Here is a 6337-nt window from a genome sequence, read left to right on the forward strand (position 1 = left end):
AGAAACAGTAGTTTATTTGTAATTTAATCATGTTTATTCAATCAGTGGCAGTTTATGTAGATGTTACTCATGAGAGACAAAAGTGTTGGAAAATTCTAAATAATCTCAGTATATGTAATATACTTTAAAAATATCAGGTATATTTCGTTTTCTTGATTTGTTAAGTATTAAAAGAGAAAATATTTTGCCCTTTATAAGTTAGAGGCATTATTACTTGTGCTTCGTACATTGCTCATATATTGCTTTGATGATGCCTTTACAGTTATTGCTTTAAATTTTCCAGTACTGCATTGTTGTTTTTTGAACAGAGTCTAATTAGCAGCTAAGTTATGTTTACCCCCATGGAATTCCACATGGTAAGAGGGTGAAATAATAGACACTACATGTTTTTTAAAAAAATGTTTTCACTTTACTTTAAATCATTCCGAAGCCATAAAGTTTTATTCCCACATTGCTGTTTACTTATAGTTATGATAAGCAGTTCAAATGTTTACTTTGCTTATTTGTTAGGGATTTTAGTAGATGAGCCCTTCTGTATGGTATCTGTTAAGACTCGTGTGAGTTTTTTTTTAACCATTTTGAAGACATGGTTAAGTTGGAAAGGCATTTGTTCTGCGGATGGAACAATCTGCTGTAGGTAATCTAACAAATGGGAATAAAAGGAATGGATAACAAAAAATATCATGCAAAACCATTTGCTGGGCTATCTTCCTTTCCCTCTCAGTGAGCTGCCCAGACCACGTGGATTTTATTTTTTAATCATTTATAAAGGCATCATCATTGACTCTTACATTAATATACTTAATGCTTTTGCCATTTAAAGTGATCTAGTTCACATGTGTGCGCCGTTATCATCAACAAGCCCTTTTGACCACTTTGTTCTATCAGCAATAAAACAAATTTGGTCTATTATCAGGCTTTGTTTTACAATTTGGTTGAAGTACTATTAAAATGCAAACCTCTTATAAGTCATTTAAATATTGAAAATCTCGAATTTGAATGCTCATGATAAGTATTGTTGTAATATTTAGGGAGCTATTACCTCTCCTCTTTTGTAAATAATCTTTTACAAGCAGATGATACAGTACCTCAAACAAAATTCCCCCGATGCCAGTAGACGACAAGGGTACATCATTCTTGTGCAATGTTAGAAAAAGTGTTGTCCATTCTAATCCAACAAAAGACTTTCTTTTGATTTTCTTTCTTGGTCTTTTAGTGTTTCATTTACAGTATATTGGTAAATTCCTATTGTGTTAAAGGGAAATATTAAAAGGTAATGCCATTAAAAGTTAATACTCAGAAATGCATTAAACGTAAAGAGGACATTTTTCTAAAATGGGTGGGAATCTCAAGAATAGTACCATGAGCTTCATCATGAAATGTTATATACTGCATTACCTTTGATAAGAAAGGCTTTGGAAAGGCTAGTGTACAATAAACAGGTTTAAAATGGCAAAATGATACTAACAGCCTATGCTTTCTTTTCATTCAGTGCCTTCTGAGGTTGTAACCATTTGTCCTTGCTTTTTGTCATCCTCAGTCTGAAGTGTGAAAACTGCTTGGATGTCCCCATATTTAGATTTATAGGGATGGTAAACCCAAAAATAACAAGCTGCAGCTAGAGAGCAAAAACAGATGGGATCCTCAAGGATTTTATTTTTCACTCTGTCCTTGTGCTGACTTTGGCAATCCATACTTTGTAGATGTGAGAAACCTAAGACAATGGTGTGGTCTAAGAATAGACAAAGAGGAATCCAGAATCCCCACAGGCCTGAAGTGCTTGTTTTGTATTAAATCAGAGCCAGGTGCTTTGTGACAGTGCATATTGATCAATTAGACAGTTAAAGCAGAGTCTATTTTTAAAAATGGTAACAATGTGTTCAGTGTTTGGTCTAAACAATGGGTTGAAAATAAATATAACTATTAACTATTATTAAATGTAACTATTATGCACTATCAAATTAAACAGAAATACAATAGTTGTGATCTTTTGAAAAGATCCTCTGGTTGCAGTAAGATACAGTTGCTGTTTATCCCCCTTGTCAGCTCAACAAGGAAGAGGAGTATCTCAAATGGAGGTTGCTTCCATTGTCTCAACACTACTATTTTTGTGATATTAAGTTGTTAGTAATATAACAATTCCTTGCTTTATGTAGCATTTCATATATAGGTAAAGAACTATTTCATCCTCTGCTGAAGTTCGGCTACCTCCTGGATGACACATGGCAGCAGGTAGAAAAGCTAGAAAGCACTTCACAACTTGCTGAATTGAGGGGGAACTTCAGGGATATCATATTCTTCAAACTCGAAGTCCGATGTAGTCGGGGCATGAGGGGTAATATCCCTACTCTTTCAAATATTACAATGGAATCTTTAATAGCAGTTTAATGTCTCACCTGAAGGATGGTACAAGATCTAAGACAATAGTGTCTCCAGTCATTGTAGTGGTGCATTGGTTTGGACAGTGAAGGCCAGAGAAAAGAGTGCCATATAATGGTCCATTTGATATCAGTAGTTTCCAAAATATACATTCAAGTTTACTGAAATGCATGAGACTAAAATTACTGTTTATTAAATAATTTGTGGAATTTAGATCTGGAACATGACTTTCCTTAAAAGGTTTGTTATTCTTGTGCTTTCATAGAAATAATTTTTCTACTGTCACACTGTTCAGCTGCTTAGTTTGGTTTTAGCCAAATTTTGTTTTTGTAATTTTTAGTGCAGGGTAGTAATACTTGGTAAGATCCCCGTCGTTAAAATGGGAAAATCCCACCCTTTAAAATATCCTGTTATCATTTCCCACCAGTCACAGGAGAAAAACAAGGTTTAACAAATCCCATGGCTCATGCACTTTTAAAATTAAAACAGATGTTTTGCAATATTTGGAAGGCTAAATGATATAAAAGATCAATGGGATAATAAATTAAGAACATTACTAGATGTTCCATTCCAAGTGTTTCTGACTGTTATTTCACTGAAGCACCACAGAATTACGTCTCCCTGCTATAAAGGAGGCTCTGAAACAGTCATCTCTTTCCCTTTTGCATCTGTCTTTAATGCTAACAAAAGACAAGTGATTCTACTAATTTTTTTATTAAAACTTTTGACATTTATGAAGTGCATGATAACTTGTTAAAAGTCTTGGTGGAAAAGTGAGAGCTTTCAAATGCAACAATATCAAGACTTCAAGACTATGTAAACAGAAGTAGCATCCACAGATTCCACTACCAGTGATGAACTACATGTATCAAAATGTATTAGTATGTTCTCTTCAGTCAGTTAGGCATTCACTGGATAAGAAATAAAGTATTTGTAAGATGTGATGAAAAGACATCAGGCAACAAGGACAAAACTAATGTCATGAATGAGGGAGCACTAAATGGGATGTTGTGAACAAGAGTGCAGTGTATCTGGAAGCAGATGTGTTGTTCCAGTCTGCTTTTGTTTTTAATCGGGTCCAGAAGGCTGTTTTGTTCTTCCATTTTCTCCTGATCCGTGTAACTGATTCACAGATGGACAAGGTAATGACCGTGATCCTTGTGAACCAACTGCCTGCGCTTAACAAGAACTTCTATTCCAGTCTCTAAATAAAAGGGAAATATAATTAACATTTACATAACTGAAAAAGTCCAATAAAGCCTCATTGTAACACTATGTTGATTTTACTGATGCTGATTAGAGTGTTCTTGGTCTTTTTAGAATGGAGTACTCTAGAGAAATACGCTTGAGAAATCCGCATTAGAAAACCTAATACCGTAATAAGCTAATAACAGCCAGCATTCATTGGTTAAGTGCGTTAAAGAGTTATTTTCTATAGGGTACTTATACTTTTTTTCTTATGAGGCAAAGATTGTTGTGATGGTTTTATTCCCAGACTTTAGGCTTGTAGTGTCTTCAGGCTTTTCTTGGCATTCCACCTCAGTTCTTGGTAGCTTAATGGGTGTTCGAATGTATTATTTGATTCTTTAGACTTCAAATTTTGTATCACATGGTGGAAACCCACCATAATGTTTATGATAATTGACTGCATTATGATCATTTGTGATTTGATATGATGAATGCATTTTGCAATCCAACAGAAGGACCAAGACTTCTATGTGATAAATAGGAATCCTGAAAGTGTTCTAAATAGTTTTGTAAAATGAAAGAGGGACCGTCTAAGTTGGAGAGCCTCTGAGGGCTTAAAACTGTGATTGATAACGGAGCCACTTAGAGCAAATGAATCTCTATTTTGAAACACAGTTTCAGACCTGTATAAAATTATTACTGTGTTTAAGGTTTGTTTTGAGCTTGGAGTGTATTAGCACCACTTTGGAATTAAATCAAGGCATGCCTTTTAAGGTACAGTATTCTGTCATTCCATTGAAATGTGTTTTTATGTAATTGAACTAATTATTTATTCAACTGAAAAATATTTTTTTGTCCCTAATACAATGCACAATATGGTAGAACTCCTGGAGGACAGCTGAGTACCACTGAATTCAGGAAGTCTGATCACTTCTTGTGGCAAGAATGTCTTAACAGAGGTTTGTGATATACTTTCTTGGTCATGATTGAAGGCAAATCTGTTTATAGTGAAAGTAATTTTAATTTTGATCTGAGGTAAGGGAAGTGATTGAAGTAAGCGAACATTTCGCATTGGATGACCAGTGCAAATTTAAACACTTTCAGTAAACATTTTTTCAGTTACATTCAGAAAGCATTCAAGAGCTACAGCCTGATGAAGGGTCATTTGAGATTGTTGCAAGAAGACAACTGGGCCTGAATACTTCCAACTATAAGATTTCAGGAGGAATGTTGTGTTTCCTCCTGAAATCTTATGCTGTGTTTTTAAAAGAATTCAAACCAGGAAAGGAAAGTACATCTCTGTTAAAATGCATATTCCAACAATCTTTGTTCGTGCTGTGTGTTAATTGTCATTCGTAGCTCTATCTGATGAGCCCAAATGAGGGTTCAAGCATGAAAGGATGCTGTTTGACCACATAATCAATCTTTCAGGTCCCTGGACAAAAGGAGTTCAGTTTGAAATATGCTTCTGTTTTCAATTCAAGGTAATGTTGGATAAAATGACCCCAAGAAGAAATGGAGCATTTGATCAATTCAGTTTCACCACAGCTGAAATCCAGTCTGTGTTCCTTTTTACTTTATGTAGCCATTGAAGTGATGCCATCATGACCTAAACGACTACTAGGTGATATTGTCAGACTGTGATGCAGAGACTGTGGTAGGTAAAAGCTTAAAGTAATTTACTGGAAATTGGAAATATTAATGTAATCCTACTGGCTTCAGGGATTAAACGGTGAGCAAGTGACATTTCTGTTTCAAAAAGATTTATTTTTATTCTTTTGTTAAGGGCATCTGCGTGTTATGTGGAGGAATCTCAAAATGCTATTTGATATTTTATATAGTTACAGCATATCTTGTCTGCCTTAAGTAGTTAAAATAGCAGAAAGCAGAACCCTCTCAAGGTTTAGGAGTTTGTGTATTAAGTCATTTTTATGTTACATGATAAGGCATTTCAGTTTTTTGAATGAGAGTATAAAAGTTGCTGTTTTCTGGTCTTTAACTTGTCATAAAGGTGTGTTCCACAGCTTTTCTTTCAGCAGTATAACACTGTGTGTTGAATTACATATCCTCTACAAATAGAATCTTTAAAAAAAGTTTTAAAAATGGTCTTTTAAAAAAATTGACTTTGATTACTCTGCACTTCTATCAATGAAGTTTAAAATGTTTTGTAGAATGATTTTCATAGTAGTGAGTCTCATGTATTAACATAATCTTAAAATGTTTCTGTCTCTCCCGCAAACAGAGAGGTTTTGCTATTAGAGCATTTTATATGCTTGTTTGACAATTTCACGCTACTATAGCCTTATATGCACTGAAGGCATCATTATATAATAGTAATTACAAAAATGCACACATTGTGCACAATCCATTTGTTTTCTGTGATGTGCCTAGTATGATTACATCACTATTGAGGCTATGTTTGAGCATCTATGTTAATCTTGCAACCGTATGTCCAATAAATCATTATAGAGCAGGGTCATTGGGAGCTTTTTCCAAAGCTCAGCGTATTGAGAAAGATCTGATTTGAAAGTTATTAATCGTTATCATTATGGAGTAATGGAGCCATTCCAATTTTTTAATGCGCTCGAACCCTATCAGAATACTTGACATGCCTCTGAACTTCACTTCCTTAGGCTGTAATTACTAAGATTAAAAAAGATATATTGTAAGCCATTCATGTTTTCTGTCTCCCAGCTACATGGTATATTTATTACATAAAAAAACAAGCATAGACTTATAATCAAGTGATTTTCTGGATTGGTTTCAAAAG

This window comes from Lepisosteus platostomus, chromosome 17 (assembly GCF_059453375.1).
Source record: "Lepisosteus platostomus isolate fLepPlt1 chromosome 17, fLepPlt1.hap1, whole genome shotgun sequence".
Taxonomy (NCBI): domain Eukaryota; kingdom Metazoa; phylum Chordata; class Actinopteri; order Semionotiformes; family Lepisosteidae; genus Lepisosteus; species Lepisosteus platostomus.